Here is an 18,995-nt window from a genome sequence, read left to right as displayed (position 1 = left end):
TTAATATTTATATTAGAAAGAAGTGGACATTAGTGGATTAGTATTAACCAGAAAGATGATGGAATTATAAAGTAGAATATCTCCTTGTGCCTTGGTCCTGGCAGCTCCTGACACTGTCAGGAAGCCCCCAGCACTCCTCGGGGGTCCCCGGAAGCCTTTCTAGATGCTCATCAGGCACCTAGATGATACCACGGTGGTTGAGAGCATTGGAAATCCTGCAATTGACACAGCTGGGGAGGCTGGGAGTATTAAAAGGCAGAGAGGAACAAGAAAAGGTTGGTAATTAGAAAAGGAAAACACAGCTTTCTTGGCAGATACCAGTTAGATGATCCATGAAAAGAGATTCCCTGTTCAGTCCCTAGGCCCAACTGCTCAGCCAGGCGGCCATCTCTCCTGCCAGAAAGCCAGAACGAAATGCAGAGTGAGAAATTTTCACCCTCAATTCTGGAAGATTTGTAGGGCATAAGGCTATGATATGCCTTTCCTACAACTCCTAAGATTCAACTCAGCATGCCACAGAGACATGTTCCATAAACACAGATGCTAAACTTCCCTGCCTGCAGTGTCATTTTGTTCACTTTGGAGCGTAGGTCATTCCAGTGACATGTAGTAAAATGATGATACTATACTGAAAGTGCTAGCCTAGCCCTTTGCCAACCACTGCCCGCCACCACACATTTGCTATGCTTTATAATTAAACTAGAGGTCCAGTGCATGAATTTGTATATGGGTGGCATCCAGCTGGACTGGCCCCAATCAGGGTAGATTGGGGTTGGGCCTGTGGGAGGAAGAGACAGCAGAAGGTTGGCTGGCCTGCGCACCCCAATTGGGGCCAAATCAGGGCCCCGCCAGCTGGGGGGAAGGGTCTGTGGGCAATTGGCCAGTGGGCTCCACCCCAGATTGGGGAGGGGAGCTGAAAGGGGACCAGCGGCCTGGGGGAGGGGCTGCAAGAGGTTGGCTGGCCCCACCCCCTATTGGGGTGGTGGGGGCAATCAGCGGCAGGGCCAGCCAGGGGGAGGAGCTGCAGGCTGATCGGGGTGGTGGGGGCCCATCGGGAGTGGGGCTGGCCAGGGGGAAGGGCTGCAGGAGGTTGACCAACTGCCCCACCCTCAATCAGGGTGGGAGAGGCCAATCAGGGGTGGAGTGGCTGGGGGGTAGGGGCCATGGAAGGTTGTCCAGCTGGCCCCACCCCCCATTGGGTTGGTTCACTAGCTTCAGTGGGAGTCATAGCAACCGGTTGTTCTAGTCCAGTGATGGTGAACCTTTTGAGCTCGGCCTGTCAGCATTTTGAAAAACCCTAACTTAACTCTGGTGCTGTGTCACATATAGAAATATTTTGATCTTTGCAACCATAGTAAAACAAAGATTTATATTTTTGATATTTATTTTATATATTTAAATGCCATTTAACAAAGAAAAATCAACCAAAAAAATGAGTTCGCGTGTCACCTCTGACACGCGTGTCATAGGTTCGCCATCACTGTTCTAGTCGTTACAGTGTTCTGGCCCCTGGCTTTTTATATGTATAGATGGTCTAAAATCAACCCACTGTTCTCCATGTGGTCAACTTTGCTTGGAAACCTGGTGATAAGCCAGTTATTTCTCCATGTTAACATGGAACAGACTTAGCCCAAGGCTTCCAGAAGGCCTGACTGAAGTAGATAAGGATTAGATTTAAAAATTCACTTCTGAGAGTAAACTTCTGACAGAAGATGTACTAAGTGTTTGTGAAATAAGAGATTTATATCTCCATTAGGCTTATTTCTTGCTTATAATATTCAGTCCTATTCAATATGTAAAACAAATTTTCAAAAGAGGAAACTTCCATGGGAAAGGGATGCAATTTTTTTGTGAAATTGGAGGGCGGATCATCATATTTATACAAAGAGTGTCAGACCAGATATTTTAATTCATAACCCAAACAATAGAGCCTTTGTTTATACTATTTCTTGGTGTGTTTTATCAGTTGGTTTGAAAATAGCCTACCTTGTTGTCGAAAGGATTTAGGATAGTTAAAGCAATGCCTACAATTTAGTAGATTTAGAAACTTGAAATAGAGAAAAAAATTGAAGCAGATGGAAATGGAGGGTAAAGAATTAAGGTGGGATCAAAACTCAGTTGGAAACAGTAATTGTTCACTTCCCAACTTGCATTAGGTAGAGAGCAAAGTTGTCTTCAAGCTTTCTAGCAACCAAAAGTCATAGAGAAACATTACCGTCTGCATGATTCAGAGTGACCAAAAGATGGAAAATGAACCAGTGACTTTAGAAAAACAACTTTTACCTGTTATCAAAAGAACATATTTTCTCCCATGTGGTTTTTAAAATATGTTTTTATTGATTTCAAAGAGAAAGGGAGAGGGAGAGAGAGATCGAAACACCAATGATGAGAGAGAATCATCAATCTGCCACCTCCTGGGGATCAAGCCCGTAACCCAGGTATGTGCCCTGACTGAGAATCAAACTGTGACCTCCTAGTTCATAGGTCGATGCTCAACCACTGAACTACACTGGCCAGGCTCCTCCCAGGTATTTTTTAACGAAAGGATACCTTGTAACATAATGATCAAAGTCTTTATTATAAATACAGAATAAGTTTCAAATAACTGCTCTCAATATAGGCTAGCAGCCATAATTCCAATTATAAACACATTAAACCACTTATAATTTACCAGAGAGAATATGAGCTTGAGTGATATGATGCAGCACAAGAATGAAATTCTGAGGATCCAGCTGAGAGCAGAAGTAGATAATATATAATTTAGATCAATGGTTCTTGCCCCAACTGCGCACTAGAATGTACTAATGAGCACATGCCATTCCCAATAAATTAAATCATAACCTCTGTAGGTGACTACCACAGAAAGATATTTTTTCAAAAGTTTCTCAGATGAGTCTAATGTGTTTCCAGCAATGATTGAGAAGAGTTAATGAACAGCAGAGCCTTTGGTCAGTGCCCCATCAATAGTGCTTTTTAACCACATTTTGCAAAATGAGCCATGATGGCTCTGAAATTTTACTCTATAAAAAGTACCAGAAGTACATCTAATTATATTGCAAGATGAATAAAGAGCCATGTGCAAGAACTGTTTTTATCTAAAACTGGATGATCAAGATAGAGTTCTGTGCAGAGAGAGCACCTATGGATAAAACCTGATTTCTCTTGGGGAAATGACTATTGGTAAAAGCTAATGAATGAATAGCTGCTATTTTCCCTCACATTAGGAGAGCTCTTTCCTATTCATCAAGGACTTTCACATACATAACAGCAATTAAGCCTTATAAGGTCATTTGATGTAGGTACATTTGCACTTATATTTTAGCAGATTTTTAACTAACTTTCAAGAAGTGAAGTAATTTGCCTAAGGTTACTGAGCTAGTGATGGGCCAAGAACTAGAGCCCACCTCTGTTAACAATTAATCAAATCACTCTCAGAAACCTGTGATTAATTCCCCTAACCTCTAACCTCCCATACTTGCTCTACTGGATAAGTCCCACTGAGGATGCTTAAGAAAGAGGAAGACAAAATCTCTTTTAATTCCATATCTTCCTTCAGCGACTGTCCCACTATTCTGCTCCCTTGTCTATAGAACTTCATAAGAGATCTATCCATGTCATTAGTCTCTACTTCCTCACCTCTAATTCTTTATTCATCATAACCTAGATGGACTGTAGTCCCTGACACTATACTAAGCAGGTCTGGAAAAGTCACCATAGTAGCCAGCCTCTGAAATGACACCCGTGATCACCACACCCTGCTATTTAGTCTCTGTGCCCCCTTCTGCATTGTACCAAGTTTGGTTTGTGTGACTGATAACATATAGTGATATAGCACTTCAGAGATTGGGTTATAAAGCTTGCAGGTTTCATGTTGGATGTGTGTGTTCTCTATCTCTGGGATTGCTCGGCTGTCAGCCTACAGGAAAGCCACCAACATGGTGAGGAACTGGATGGTTCAGGCCAACAGGTAGCAAGGAACAAAGGCCTGCCAGTGACCACACAAGTGAGCATGACATCAGGTCTTTCTGAGAGAACCTTCAGAAGACTACAGCCCTCGCCAATATCTTGAAACACCTTGAGCAAGAACCACCCAATTGAACAGCCCTCAGTTTGCTGACCCTGGGAAACTATGTTCAAATAATAAATGCTTGTTGTTTTAAGCTATTCATTCTTAGGGTACTTTGTTATCTGGTTATAGATAACTAATACAATTACCAACAACTTCAATCGTGCCAAATTCAATGATCATTTGTCCTCAGCAGTATTTGAGACAACTGATCTCTCCTTACTTGAAATGCTTTCATCTCTTGGATTTCAGGACATCTCAGTATCCTGGTTTTCCTTCTACCTCCTTTATTGGCTCTTATTCTTCATTAGAGGACCAGTGCACAAAATCGTGCAAGGGTGCAGTCCCTAGGCTTGGCTTGGTGATCAAAGCGTGAGCATCTGTTATGGAAGGGCAGGTCCCAGCTGACCTCTGGGCCTTGGGCAGCACTTGGGCCCCCGGACCCCAACATGCTCCCCTCCACCTGAGTCATGGTGCCCAAGTCCCCACGCGAAGATGCACTGAGCATGGCTGGACACTGTGGGCCGAGGCGCAGTGTGAGCCTCTGGGCCACCCAGCAGCACCGCACGGAAGCAGGGCGGGCAGTGTGCTCTCTCCCAGCCAGCCTCATAGACCTGCTCCTGTGCGAACCCACGGGGAGCCCAACCGGCCCCTGTGGTCCCAGCGGCTGCAGCCCGGCTCACCCGGAAGACACTGTGTTGGTGCGGGGCAGGCTCCTCAGGGTGCCCGGCACCTGAGCATGGGGGCTTCTCTAGCATGTGAGCTCTGGAGTCCCAGGGAGTAGCAGGGGGAGTGAGAGTGAGCTCTGTGGACACCCCACATTCTCACCGCACCTGTGTCCCCATCATCCCCACCCCCAGGTAGCCGGCAAGAGGTCGCAGCTCATTACCGACGCCTGCCATGTTCCGCACAACTGCCTGGTAGTCAGCACACTTCATGGCAAGTGGTTCAATTCCTGGTGGAGGGGACAATTTGCATATTAGGCTTTTGTTATATAGGATAGCTGCTACCTCACACTGTAGAAGTCAGACCCCTTAATTTTCAAAGCTCTTGTTGATTTACATTTTATTCATGGATGATACCATTCAGTCTCATGGTTTAATATCATCTCAATGCCATTGACTCTTGAATTCATACACCCAAACCTGGTCTCACTGAGTTATATATCTAATCAACATCACAAAGTCTCACTTGAGTACGTTATGGTCAACTCAATATGTCCAAAGTAAAAAAAATCTATTTCCCTCTTTACACCAATTCCTCTATCTGGATTTTCCATCTCAATGAATGGCACCAACATTGACCCAATTGTTCAAGTCAAAACCTGATGGAGATCCTTGATTGTACTTTTCCACTCCCCTTAGACTATTCAGAGGAGAAATTGACTTCCTGAGCATCACAGCATTAGCACCACTGGGGAGCTTGTTAGTCATGCAGAATCTTAGGCCAGACCTACTTAACCAGAATCTGCATTTTAACAAAAACTTTATCTTTTTTAATTTCTTTATTGATTAAGGTATTACATATGTGTCCTTATCCCCCCATTACCCCCCCCCGCAACTCCCCACTCATGCCCTCACCCTCCTGTTGTCTGTGTCCATTGTTAGGCTTATATGCATGCATTCATTCATATACATGATTATATATGGAAGACACTAATCTAGAGGATCGAGCTTTAAGAATTAAGCAATTTGTGCTCTGTATATCAGTATCCTCTTAATCTACTCTTTAAAATAAGGCTAGTGGTAAGATTGGAAAACACTATATAATGTATAATTTAGATTTTCAAAAAATTTTACAATAAAAATATGTTGAATTTTATTTAAGCCAGCATTATCCCCCAATACCAGTTAATTCAGTCTTCTCTCTCTCTCTCTCTCTCTCTCTCTCTCTCTCTCTCTCTTTCTCTCTCTCTCTGCATGTATTAACTTTCACTGAGACTACTATTCCATTCCACTGAGAAACATCCTTCCTGATAGTCTCTCAGTTATTTTTGTTCTCAGGCTTTTAATTATTTTGCTTACTCATTTCTTCTTTAACAAACATTTGCAACTCTGCATAGAACCTACTCTGTGTGAGACCCTCTTCTCCTGTTACAGTGAAAGCTGTGTTAGTCAAAGCTGCATAGTGTTCTGCACGAACATGACTTGGTGGAGTCTTCCTCACTCAGTCATATGGCATGGGGGTTATAAGTACACATTCCAGTGCTGGTGGTTGTGCAAACCTTAGGCAACAGCAGGCAAGAATAACTGGGGCAGCTTCAGCAACTAGCATGCTTGTCTCACATCTGTCTGGGTGGGTAATTCTGGCTCTGAGTTGACAACATCCCATCCCCCTTCCCACTTAGCCCATTCTATACCTTGTGGCTGTCCCTAACCTCTTTTCCTTATGAGTTTCTATGGCTACTCACATTCAGGGAACTGCTTAGAATTATTGGGCACATCTCAGCTAAAGGCCTCCAATGATATCTGGTCTCCTTGTCAGAGAATCATGGGCAATGGTGAGAAAAGTGCTGCCTACTTTTCTTAGAGTCCCTTTGTTGGATTTGTGATTAGATCTACTGGGTGAGCTCAGCCAGGTTGTTGTGGATTAGAGAGAAGGGCCAGTGGTGCCTCTGTACCCTGACAGGTGCTTGTACACAATCTGCTAGCACTCTCCGGGCTTCACGGGCAAAGTGCTGAGAAACCCTCAAGCTTATTGAACTTCCAAAATGGCATGGTGCTCAACTGACCACCTGCTTACCATGCTCATTTGTCAATTAGGACAAGGAGTCAACTGAAAGGAATAATCAAGCCTTTCCCCGCTTAGTGTGGCAAGGCAGACAAAAGACAGAGAGAAGGCACTGCTCCTCAGGGGTCCATTTTTCTCCACAATAAAACACTGAACAAGGGCCAGATGACATGCAGAGCAGGTGGGGATTCTCTCACTGCCCACCACTAAGGAACATCACACAGAAGGCCTCAGCCTTTTAGGAATCCAGGTGACAGGAGTTGGACAGAGTAACAAGCTAGGAATGGAAAAGTACTGATCAGAGAGGAGAAAAGTGCCTTGGTCAAGGTCCCTGATGAGGAGGTGCAAAAGCAATCCCATTTACCATTGCAACAACAAAAAAGGTAAGATACCTAGGAATGAACTTAACCAAGGAGGTAAAAGACCTGTACTTGGAAAACTATAGGACATTGAAAAAGAAAGCCTGAGCCATGGCCCCTAATAGAGAGTTTCCTAAATGGAGGTGCCTGAGTTAGGAAGGCAGATATTCCATTCCTATGAGCACTGCTGGCCTGGGAGGGAGTGTCCAGGGGGCTGAGTCAACCATTGCAACTCCCTCCAAAAAAAGCTATGCACCAAGTTTGGTGTGGGGAGGGCAGCGTCCCCGTGAGGTGGGCCAGACTAAGCCTTGTAACAGGCTGTGGCAAGGCCTGAAGAGTCACAGAAAGGATGTTGGCCTGGAGCTGAACTCCTCACACATAACATGAGTAGGTCCAGATGAATGAAGAGACAAGGGTGGAAGAAAGAGGGATAATTCATTGTTGCAAACAGATCTGAAGCCAGAGACAAATGAGGCCTCTTCCCCACTCTATAACTCATTTTCCCTGTTCAGCACCAATTTCAATGTATAATTTCCATAAACCTAATTTTTCCTTTTTTTCTTTACTGTAATTGGGACAAGGAGAGGCAGATAGCCAAGTAGAGCTAATATCCAAGTGTGAGAACCAGGAAGCCCCAGGAGCCCGAGACCTGCTCCAGTGGCACGTGGGAGGAAGAGCTGTCCTGGCCAGCCCAGAGGGGGATGTTGAAGTTGTCCTTTACATACCTCTCAGGTCATTCAAACATTGCGCCTAAGGAGTACAGTTCCCGACTTCTTAGCCATTTCAATCTTTAACAGAAAATAACAGTGCGCTTTTGAAGGGTGCTGTGCCCAGCAGCAGAGAGGCTGGTAATTTCTCTTTCCTTATAGCCATGCTTGGGGCGCACACAAGACTTTCCAGGCAAAGAACCCATGCCAGTGACTACCAATTCAACAGGGAGGGGAGAATGGCCCTCGAAGAGAGGAAGAGTGAAAGAAACAACCTACAATCTACCGAGCTATGAGCCTTGGCACCTCGGTTTTTAATTTTAAAAGCACTGTGTAATGGGCTATAGAGATGTAAGTTGTTTTTCCTCTCGGATTTCTCCTAACTCATTTGCCACTGGTCTCAACATCCCAGGAGGATAGAAATAACTTGATTTCTGCTGCCTTGGGTTTTCTTCCTATAAATCGTTGGAGTAAAATGGGGAGAAATAGTGTTTTATTTTCTTTATGAAGCGATCATAGGATTTGTAGGCATATAACCAAAGAACTAAGTGACAGGAAGTCAGGGAATACAAAACATCTGCAACCAAATGAAGGTGCTCAAAGGGGATTTGAAGATGCGCACAACTGAGAAGATAGGAGTTGACAGAAAGAATATCAGCTTCTGCTTTGGTACTGCTGTGATCATATTTCTCATCAATTATTTACAGAAGAAAGATCTACATTAAAATTAATCATGAAATTCTGAATTGCTCCTGTACATTAATAATGAAACAACTGCACCAAATGCAAACAGACACCGATAATAGAATATGAAATAATGCTTAACAGGCAATGGGAAAGGGCCTATTTAAATGAAACGCCAAGAGGCTAATTATTGTACTATCATGAAAGCTGTGGCCCGTGACCCAGATCGGCACCCTTTACCTGACAAAAAGTGTTAGTATTGGTTTCATCTGCAGTAGTAATATTTAAAGCTATGTTCAGAGCTTCCCCTACAAGCTTTTTTTCCTAATTTTAAATTTTAATTAAATGTATTGGGTTAATATTGGTTAATAACAATATACTATAAGTTTCAGGTGTACAATTTTATAATATGTAATCTGTATACAGAATGGTGGTTACTAGAAGAGAATGTGGGTGGGGAAGATGAGGAAGTTAGAGGGGGCCAACCAACTATTAAGTACTGGGGAGTTTGAGCATAAATTAAACCGTAGTGACTGGTTCCATAGCATTCTGGGAGAATATGTGGACAACCTATCTCAGCCTGGACACGTGAAATGGCAAACATGAGCTCTCAGATGGAATTCTACTCCTTTCCACTCCTCATCATTCAGTATGAACTTTACATATCAGTTGATGTTTCTCATGTGAATTCATTCTTGGTCACCTTTGCTCACAAAGACCTTCTCTTTTTAAAAATTCTGTAGCATACTATTTTCTCTGCCATATTATGGCATTTAGTTTACTAGTATCTTGGGGTCCTCGCTGCTTCTAGCACTAGATTTTCCTATTTCATCCAATGATATATTTGATATGGTATCTGCCCTCAATATTTTTCTCCAGGCTGAGGCAGGTCATCTTTCTTGGCTGTACAGTAAAGAATTCCTGCCCTCGCTGGTTTGGCTCAGTGGATAGAGCATCAGCCTGCAGATTGAAGGATCCCGAGTTTGATGCCAGTCAAGGCACATGCATGGGTTGTGGCTCAATCCCCAGTAGGAGGTGTGCAGAAGGCAGCCGATTAGTGATTCTCATCATTGATGTTTCTATCTCTCTCCTTCTCCCTTCCTCTCTGAAATCAATAGAAACATATTTTTAAAATAATAATTCCTGTGGCCCTGGAATAGGGTTAAGGGTAGTGGGGTCCATGATAACCCTGATCCTCTATTTGACACGAATTTAAGAATTAGAAAGATTAGAGAAGAAAAGAGGCAGAATGGCATGCCAGGAAGTGAATGGGGTTTCACACAAGAAGACCAGAGTTTGTTTGACTTTAACCTCTTACTACTTATGCAAGCTGGAGCTGGTCATTTAATTACACTTGAAGCTTCCTATGTAAAATGGAGAAAATAGTACCCATGCCCAACCTCATAAGACTATCAGAACTGCTGAATATTAAGTGTATTGTATGTTCTAAAAAGCTACTCACAGCTCCTAGAAGGCTGTTTGGCATCATGGGTAAGGAGTTTCTTGGGTTTGAATTCTCACTCTACAACTTCTTAGTATGACACTGACTTCTTAGTGGCTTAGTTTCCTAATCTGCACATTAAGGATAATTATGGCATCTCATGAGACTACCGTAGGAATTACATGAGTTTCCCTGTGTCTAGTAGTCCAGGCAGTGCCACTAAGCAAAGACAAAATAAACATTGATTATTATTGCTTGAGAGAACAAATAAGAACACACTTGTATAGCTTTTAAGTCAGTGCCCCGCACATATTATTACCACTGATGTGTTACTATTCCAATACTGTTAAGAAATAGCTAAGCATATAGATGACTTATACAGTTTTCTGTCTCTTGTGAGACAGACCTTAAAAATGTTTCTGTTTTCTCAATTAATGTTTTATTTATGTAATTATTTGAAAACATTCTATGGTAGAACCTGCTATAATATTCTCTCTGTACTATGCTACAAGCTGTGCTCTCTCCATCATGCTGTGATCAGAAGATTTAAAATGTCCTTAAAACCCATTCATGGTTTAACATAGATGCCTGAGAACTAAAGAAGAAAATTTAATGTTTTCAAATCCATAGGTTCATAAAAAGTATGTCTCTACTTCCAATGAGGGGCCAAATGTTTAGTGGAGCAGTCCCACAAAGGTGAGTAAAAGTGGTTGTGATAGAATAATTAAGAAATGCTTTCTCATCGATGAATGGTTCTTCTACAAGTCATGGCCCTCATGGGAAACACTGGTGGTTACTAGAGGAATCCACGGTCTAATAGAAAGGGGTTTCCTGTGTTCTTTGTGGCAGAAGCTCACCTGTATTCATGTATTGCAGGTGGGAGCTGCAGACTGTCAAACAGGTTTAGCAGCAATGTGAAAAGTGATCCACACTGGATGTTACACAGAAAAAGATCAAAGGTGCCATAATTCTTTTTTGGAGCCCCCATGAACACCACATCCTTTCACATCCATCTGTTCAGAACGGTTGGAGTGAAAGTCCAGAATTGTTCCAATAAACTAGCAGAATCCTCATTTATACCCAGAAATTTAAAAAACTACTCCATGAATAATGCCTTTAAACACAGCAACTATCTGTCAGAAGCATGTAAATCAGGTCTAACAATCCACCATTTTCTCCAAGGCAATGTTGCCTGCAAGCACTTTGCTTCAGTGTGGACTTTGCAAGACTCATGACCCATCTTTCTGCTGCCCACCTCTCATTCTCCTGCAGAGCTGCTGCTGGGCAGACTGCAACAAGGGGAGGTAAAGCTAAGAACTCAGGAGGGTGATGGAGACTCCAGGCTGCTCCTCTCAGCTGGCTAGACTGACTCAGAAGTTAAAGCACAATTTCCTCAACTGTGTGCTCCAGGATGATATTAGATGTCATGAGACAAATAATGCTTTCCACAGTCCAGTGGTCCTATACATTTGGGGGTTTCTAAGATATATAAGATTAAATGGGTTTTGTAATGCCAAGTTCCTCAGAACCTGTAAAGTATTGACACATATCATAGTTTAGCATTCTAAGAAAATCAACTGATCTCTTGGCCACTACATCCATCAGGCTACTTGAAATGATTTCTGGAATGTTGTGTTGAGAAACCTCAAAACAGTCCATTAGAGGGAGGAACAGATAGAGAATTTATCTCTAGATTCTTCCCATCTCCTGTCTATCATTGGTTAAAATTTCCTTTCAGGGAGTCATTTGCCCTGCATTATAGGCTTGCATCATCCAGCTACATGGTAAGTGGCAGTCAGATCCCACACACTGTGGGGTGGGCATGGCAGGAGAAACTGAAGACTCTAATCAGCAGCTGGTTGCCCTTGTGTAACTGAGCAAAATGTCCAGTATGTAGTACCTCTATTGAAGCTCAGAGGCAGCCAAAAAACAGCCAAGGCAGGGGAAAGATAAGTACGAAGCTGCCCAAGAAAATCTGAGAAAGCTGTGTCCTTTTTCATTCTCATTTGTGACACGTGCTAGATGCCTTATGTTAAGCAAAACCAGTGACAAGAAGACAGCAAAGGGGCCCCAGGAAAGTAGAAAACATGCTGGATACATGCTCTTGCTCTGAAGGAGTCAGGTCGGAAGTTAATGTAGGGAACAAGAAAACACCAGAGAAAAGTCTAATAAAACACATACCAGCAAGAAAGGTTCAAATTGAGTTCTGGATTGTGTGTTCTAAGAGTTGCAAAGTGAAGGGTGGGTTTCTGGGAATTCAGAAGAAGAGATACTGGAGGATGGTTTTCTACAAAAGTCCCTGAATAAAATGTGGAAGTCAGATTGGCTAGGATGTGGCACAGTAAAAAGAAGAAGGTTTGATGGAATCTGAAAACTAAGAGTAAGTTTTGCTTATGATGATATACTAATATTAAGATGATTACCAGCTTACGTTTGCTTTTTCTGACCAAGAAATAAGTATTTTCCCTTTAGATCCTCATACATCCTGTACAACTATAATTTTGTTAACATTAATTAATTAACATGTCCAAAACTAAACTTCTGAGAGTACTCCCTTTGCTTATACCTATTTTCCCTCACTCTTACCCATGTTTAAAGTGAGTTAGACCATGCCCTGGCCTGGTAGCTCAGTTGGTTAGAACATCATCCAGATACACTACGGTTGCAGGTTCGATCCGCAGACAGGGTACATACAACAATCAATCAATCAATCGATCAATGAATAAGTGGAACATCAAGTTGGTGTGTCTCTTCTCTCTCCCTCCCTATTTAATTTTGCCTTAATGTTTGAAATGATCATTTCTTCTCCTTTGAGATTCTTTTATCTCTGGTGAAAGAATTCAATTATATATTTGAATTTTAAATTTCACTAAAGTTTTGATTCTCTGAAAACATTCACTTATTACTCAATCTTTCCTACTTCTCAGAGATTTTACCTCCATCACCATCAAGGATCTGCCCTCAATAATTTGAATATTTAGTTATTTATGATTAAACTAAACCATCATATTTATTTAATTTGTGTAGAAATGTGGGATCCAGATGTGTGCAGTTAAGTTGGCTACCACAAGGAACACCCCAATCAGCAGCATGTATGCTTCAGGCTTGCTCAATAATGTTTCTCCTTGCTTTCTACAAGTTTATGTCTGGGAGTTACTTTTTTGGAAATCTGACCTGGCAAAATGAAGGTCTTTATTTATTTAATTTTTAAAATCCCAACTGATCTTTGAAGTTTTCTGTGTTTAACCTAGTTAGGAATGGAACAGCCATTCGTTCTGAATTAGAGACTGTTTTACTTGAGTTTATTTTTAAATGGCATATAAAAATTAAACTCATTCTCCAGCATACCCTCTCCGGCTCCAAGAATCATAGCTAAGAAGGAAACCTTGAGCAATCAAGTCTACCTGCCTGAAAATTACATCACATGCAATGCAGGTAGGCATGCATTTAGGAAGAGTGACTCGGTCATGACCAAGCCAGTTATTTAGAAGAGAAGCATGAAAAAAGGAGAAAGTGCTTTTAATTACACTGGAAACAGCTGAAATCTAACCAAACATCTCCCTGGGAAAAAAAGTAATTGGAATTAAACAGGCCATCTGCACTACCACTGATTGGAGAAAAGGAGTGAAATTCAATTTAATTTTATGAGATGAACATGGGAAGCAAAAGCATTGTGAAGAAGCACTTCATGAATAACATGAATGGAGACCACCCAATGTGACAATGATCTCTGTTTTCATAAACTTGATGAAGAAAAAAAAAGTGTTTGATTGTGTGATTGGTGACTTGCTTTCTCCATGATGTCATTTTTGTACAAGTGGCTGGGAGTGCGTGAATGGATCATGTTGGAGAATGGATTATCTCAGGGAGGCTGGAAGATGAGCCAGAGGGAAGACAGCAGAAGAACTAAAACTGCCCCCAAGTTTTTAAAGGAAGTTGAGCCCAGCCAGTGTGGCTCAGTAGTTGAGCTTTGATCTATGAACCAGGATGTCACAGTGTGATTTCTAGTTAGAGCATACCAAACCTGGTATTCCCAGGTTGTGGGCTCAATTCCGAGCGTGGGGTGTGTATGTGGCAGCTGATCAATGATTCTCTGTCATCATTGATATTTCGATCTCTCCCTCTCCTTTCCTCTTTGAAATCAATAAAAATATATGTAAAAAAAGTTGAGAGTGAATATCAATTGCAAGCACTGAGTCTAAAGTCAGATTGAGATTGTAACAGGACTATGAAACAAACAACAAAAAACAGACAGATTCAGAAAGAGTTTTAAAAAAATCAAAAAGCAATTTTTCATGCCTGTTGTTATGTTAAATACTTACATATATTAGCATATGTTAATTCTATGAGAAAATTAATGAGCCACATATATAATAGGATTGACCAATTCATGGTTGAGGAAATCAGAAATTAGAGAAACTAAATAAGTTGACTAAAGATCATGCAGCTCTTACATAGAAAAACTGGGATTCTTGCCTACATTTATTTTATTCAAAAGCACATGTACACCTTCAGTATTTTAAATAATTTGTCAAGCCAGGGGAGTCCTGAGTAGTTTCTGTGAACACAAGTTAAGTGACTGTGATATGTCTTAATTTGTGAATGAGTATACTAAAATTGGGTAGGTTTGTTTCACTTAAAGAAAAACGGTTAGAGTCCACAAATGTAAAAATGTTAGTAAATGGGCATTAGCAAAGTCAAAACTTGTGAATTTTTATCCCAGCTCTATGACAAATTTGGGGAGTTTGGGGAATGTCAAACTCTAGGTTTCAGATTCCTCATGTTTATTATGATGGGATTAAATTTGTTGTTTATAAGGACAATGTTTTCTTCTGTGGTGTATGTCTACCAAATTATTGGGCTCAAAATGATAGTGAATGGTCCAAGTACTTTGGCTTATGTCATCATATGCACTAATATTTATTAAGTTCTTAATATATATGACACTATTTTAAATACTTTTTAAAAACCTTTCAAGAAAACTATGAGTTGAGTTATATTATCTATATATATAAAGAGCCAGGGGCTGTCACATCCGAAACAACTGAATGAACGACCGAACAGGCTGAGTGGGGCAACAAGGCTGGCAGGGGGGTTAATGAAGGATGACCAAACGACTGAGCAGCAGGCTGCATGGGGCGACCAGGCCAGCTGGAGGGTTAGAGAAGGGCGAGCAAATGACTGAACAGCAGGCTTCTAGGGGCAACCAGACCGGCAGAGGGGGGCAGTAAGGGGCGATCAGGTTGGCAGGCAGAGGCGGTTAGGGGCAATCAGGCAGGTAGGTGAACAGTTAGGAGCCAGTGGTCCTGGATTGTGAGAGGGATGTCTGACTGCCGGTTTAGGGATCAGGCCTAAACCCGCAGTTGGACATCCCTTGAGGAGTCCCAGATTGGAAAGGGTGCAGGCTGGTCTGAGGGGACCACCCCCTGTGCACGAATTTCATGCACTGGGCCTCTAGTCCTATATAATAAAGAGCTAATATGCTAATTAGACCAAAGAGCAGAACAACCATCCAGATGACCCTCTGGATGAAGCCAGGGCTGCAAGAGGCTGTGAGGGCCAAGGTCCCTGCACAAATTTTGTGCATTGGGCCTCTAGTTACTCCTATATTACAGGTGAGGAAACTGAACACTAAAGATTGAATAAATTCCCAATGTCATATAGCTAACAATTGTAACTCCAGGATTCAAGTCTAAGTGTTTTAGTTTGATAGTTTGTGCTCTCTTATTCCTTCTCTGCCTCTGTCATCACTAGATAACTGTTGCCCATATCTCTTTGTAGGGTAATGACATATCCTATTGAGACCTAAAATACAGGCAATGGAGCTGGGTGCTCTTTGAGAAAAGCCTCACTCTTTTTGAGGATTTTTGAGAAACATTTTTGATGATTTAATTTAATTTGAATTCCATTTGTATAATCTGAATCATCTTAAAACATATGCCAAAGATATTGACATGGTGATTTCCTTCCTAGAATTCCCTTCAGTGGCAAAATGTTTAAATGTAAGTCTATTTATGAATATAGATGCAACATCCTCAATGAAATACTAGGAAATTGAACTCAGAAATAATTTTAAAATATTATATACCATGACTGTGTGGGATCTATGTTAGTAATACAAGGTTGGTTTAATATTTAAAAATAAATTAATGTAACACACCACATTAATATAACACAGGACCAAAACCACATAAAAATCTCAACAGACACAGGAAACTATGTGAAAAAATTCAGCACTCACTCATGATAAAAATATGGAACAAACTAGGAACAGAAGGAAACTTTCCTAACCTGGTGAAAAGCATCTAAAATTCTAAAATATAACCAGAGCTAGCATCAGGAGCAAGACAAGGATGTCTGTCATTGCCATTTCTATTCAACAATGTACCGGAGATTGTAGCCAGGGCTATTGGGGAAGAAAATGAAATAAAAGGCATTTATATAGAAAAGAAATTAGCAAAACTATCTGCTATGGTCTAAATGTTTGTGATCACCCTCAGAATTCATATGTTGTAATTCTAATGTCCAATGTGAGGAAGGAGTACCTGTAGGAGTAATTAGGTCATGAAGACTCTATCCTCAAGAATGAGCTCATTCAAAGGCCTGATAGAGTTCTCTTGTCTTTTGTGCCATGTGAGGAGGATACAATGAGGAATCTGCCACACAGAGGAGGGATCTCACCCATCTGATATCAGCTGAGACCCTAACTTCAGGCTTCCAGACTCCAGACTGTGAGAAATAAGTATCTGTTGTTTATAAGCTATTCAGTCAGTGGTATTTTGTTATAACAATCATTCAGGATTAGGCAGTGATATCTTCTGGATTATACAGTGGTTTCTTCATATTATGACAAAATAATTCAATAAATTTCACATCATTAAAATTAAAGACTGTTATTCTTCAGAGGACATCATCAATAAAGGGGAAAGTAACAATATACAGAATGGGCAAAATGTATTTCAAATCATATCATTCATAAAGGACTTATATCTAGAATATATAAAAAACTATTATACTCAATAATAAAAAGACAAACCAAATTTAAAATGAGCAAAGGGTTTGAAAAGACATTTCTACAAAGAAAATATACAAATAGCTAACATGAACATAAAATATCCTTAACATCATTAGTTTTCAGGGAAATCCACACTATAATCAAATGCTACTTCACACACACTAGGATGTCTATAAGCACAAAGATAGATTTTTAAAAGGATAGATAATAAATAAGTGCTTGTGAGGCTATGGAGAAATTGGAACCCTCAGACATGGCTGGTAGAATGTCAATGAGGTAGCTGTTTTGGAAAACATTCTGACAGTTCCTCAACTGGTTAAACCTAGAATTACGATATGATTCAGCAATTTCACTCAAGATCAATGAAAGTACATGTTCACTCAAAAACCTGGGCATGGATATTTTTTATGATAGCATTATTCAAAATAGCTAAAAAGTGGAAATAACCCACATGCCTGTCAACTGATGAATAAATAAATAAAATGTGATATTCCAAGCAATGAAACATTAATCTGCAATAATAAAGAAATGAAGTCCTGAAACATGATACAACATGAATAAACCTTGAAAACATTATAGTAAGTGAAAGAAGGGAGCCACAAAGGACAATATATTTTATGATTCTATTTCTATGACATGTGCAAAACTGGCAAATTTTTAGAGTTCACTAGTTCTTGTCTGGGACTTGCAAGGATAAAGGGATTAATGGATGGTGACTGAGAGCTGCTGGTTTTCCTTTGAGGTAATGAAAATATTGCAACATTGATTGTGATGATGGATATACAATTCTGTGAACACACTACAAGACAATTATACCCTTTAGACAGGTGAATTGTATGGTGTGTGAATTATATCTTAATAGAGCTATTTAAAAAAATAGTATGTCTAACCAATTTGACACAAATAATATTCTACGAATTTCATCATCGTTGGTTGGTTTTACCCGTTAAGACCAATTATCCCTCAGAAATAATACCGCTCTTTCATTCCTCAGCTCTTTTTACAGATCCATAGCCTGGCACTAGATCTCAATTCCCATTTATGAAATGTGATTTATGTTCTTGCTCAAAGAACTCAGAAAGAAGAGGCGATATTACATGTGGGATGAATTAGCACATTTCATGGAGAAAGTGGTCCTTTTTGAAGATAAAGTCTCCAGATTAGGTAATATTTAAAAAATTATATCATTTGTCCCATTTATTCTCTCCTGAATCATTGTCAGAAGATGTAAATGTATATCCCCCTCACATACAGTCCTGTTAGTGCTTTATGCTCACCTCCCAAAGTGTCTCACTCTATTTTTGAGTACTCTACAGAACAGTTCCTTCTTACATGTAGTAGAACTCTCTTTCCCAGTAAGTTGAGACTTACATGCTTCTGTTTTTACCTTAAGGCCAATAGGTCAGTCAAATTTCTCCTTTCCTGGTGACTAACCTTCATTAATTTGCAAGTATCTATCATGCCCAGAAGCAAAGAAGTAAGATGGACTAAGCACCAGAATTTGATTGAGATAGACAGACCATGAGCCCTGGGCAAATTCCTTTAACATCTCTGAGTTTCACTTTCACATCTGTAAAATGAGAACAATAAAGCCTACCTTGCAGAATTCTTAATGAAATTTGTTGGAGAGCTTTTATTTTTAAATGCCTAGCAGAAGGTAGGTGCTCTAGAACAACGGTTTCGTTTTCTTTACTATCACCTGCTTCAACTTTTTCCCAGTAAACTTATCCAGCTATTTCAATAATCTGTAATATAAAATTATTATAAGTAAAATGTGTAAACTACAGTGACTGGTAAGCATAGGTTAAAATGGAGAGTAAGCAGAGGGGATTCCTCTGACCTCAGAGGGATTTAGGCAGCCTATATGGTACGGATCTACAGTATATTGTCTTCCATATAGGCTGGACATGTACCATCTTTCCTGCCTCTGGCCATCCATAAGAAATTCTTTTTTTTTAAATATATATTTTATTGATTTTTTTACAGAGAAGAA

Source organism: Myotis lucifugus, unplaced genomic scaffold (assembly GCF_000147115.1).
Source record: "Myotis lucifugus unplaced genomic scaffold, Myoluc2.0 scaffold_143, whole genome shotgun sequence".
NCBI classification, from domain to species: Eukaryota; Metazoa; Chordata; class Mammalia; order Chiroptera; family Vespertilionidae; genus Myotis; species Myotis lucifugus.
Note: the sequence above shows the minus strand (reverse complement) of the source record.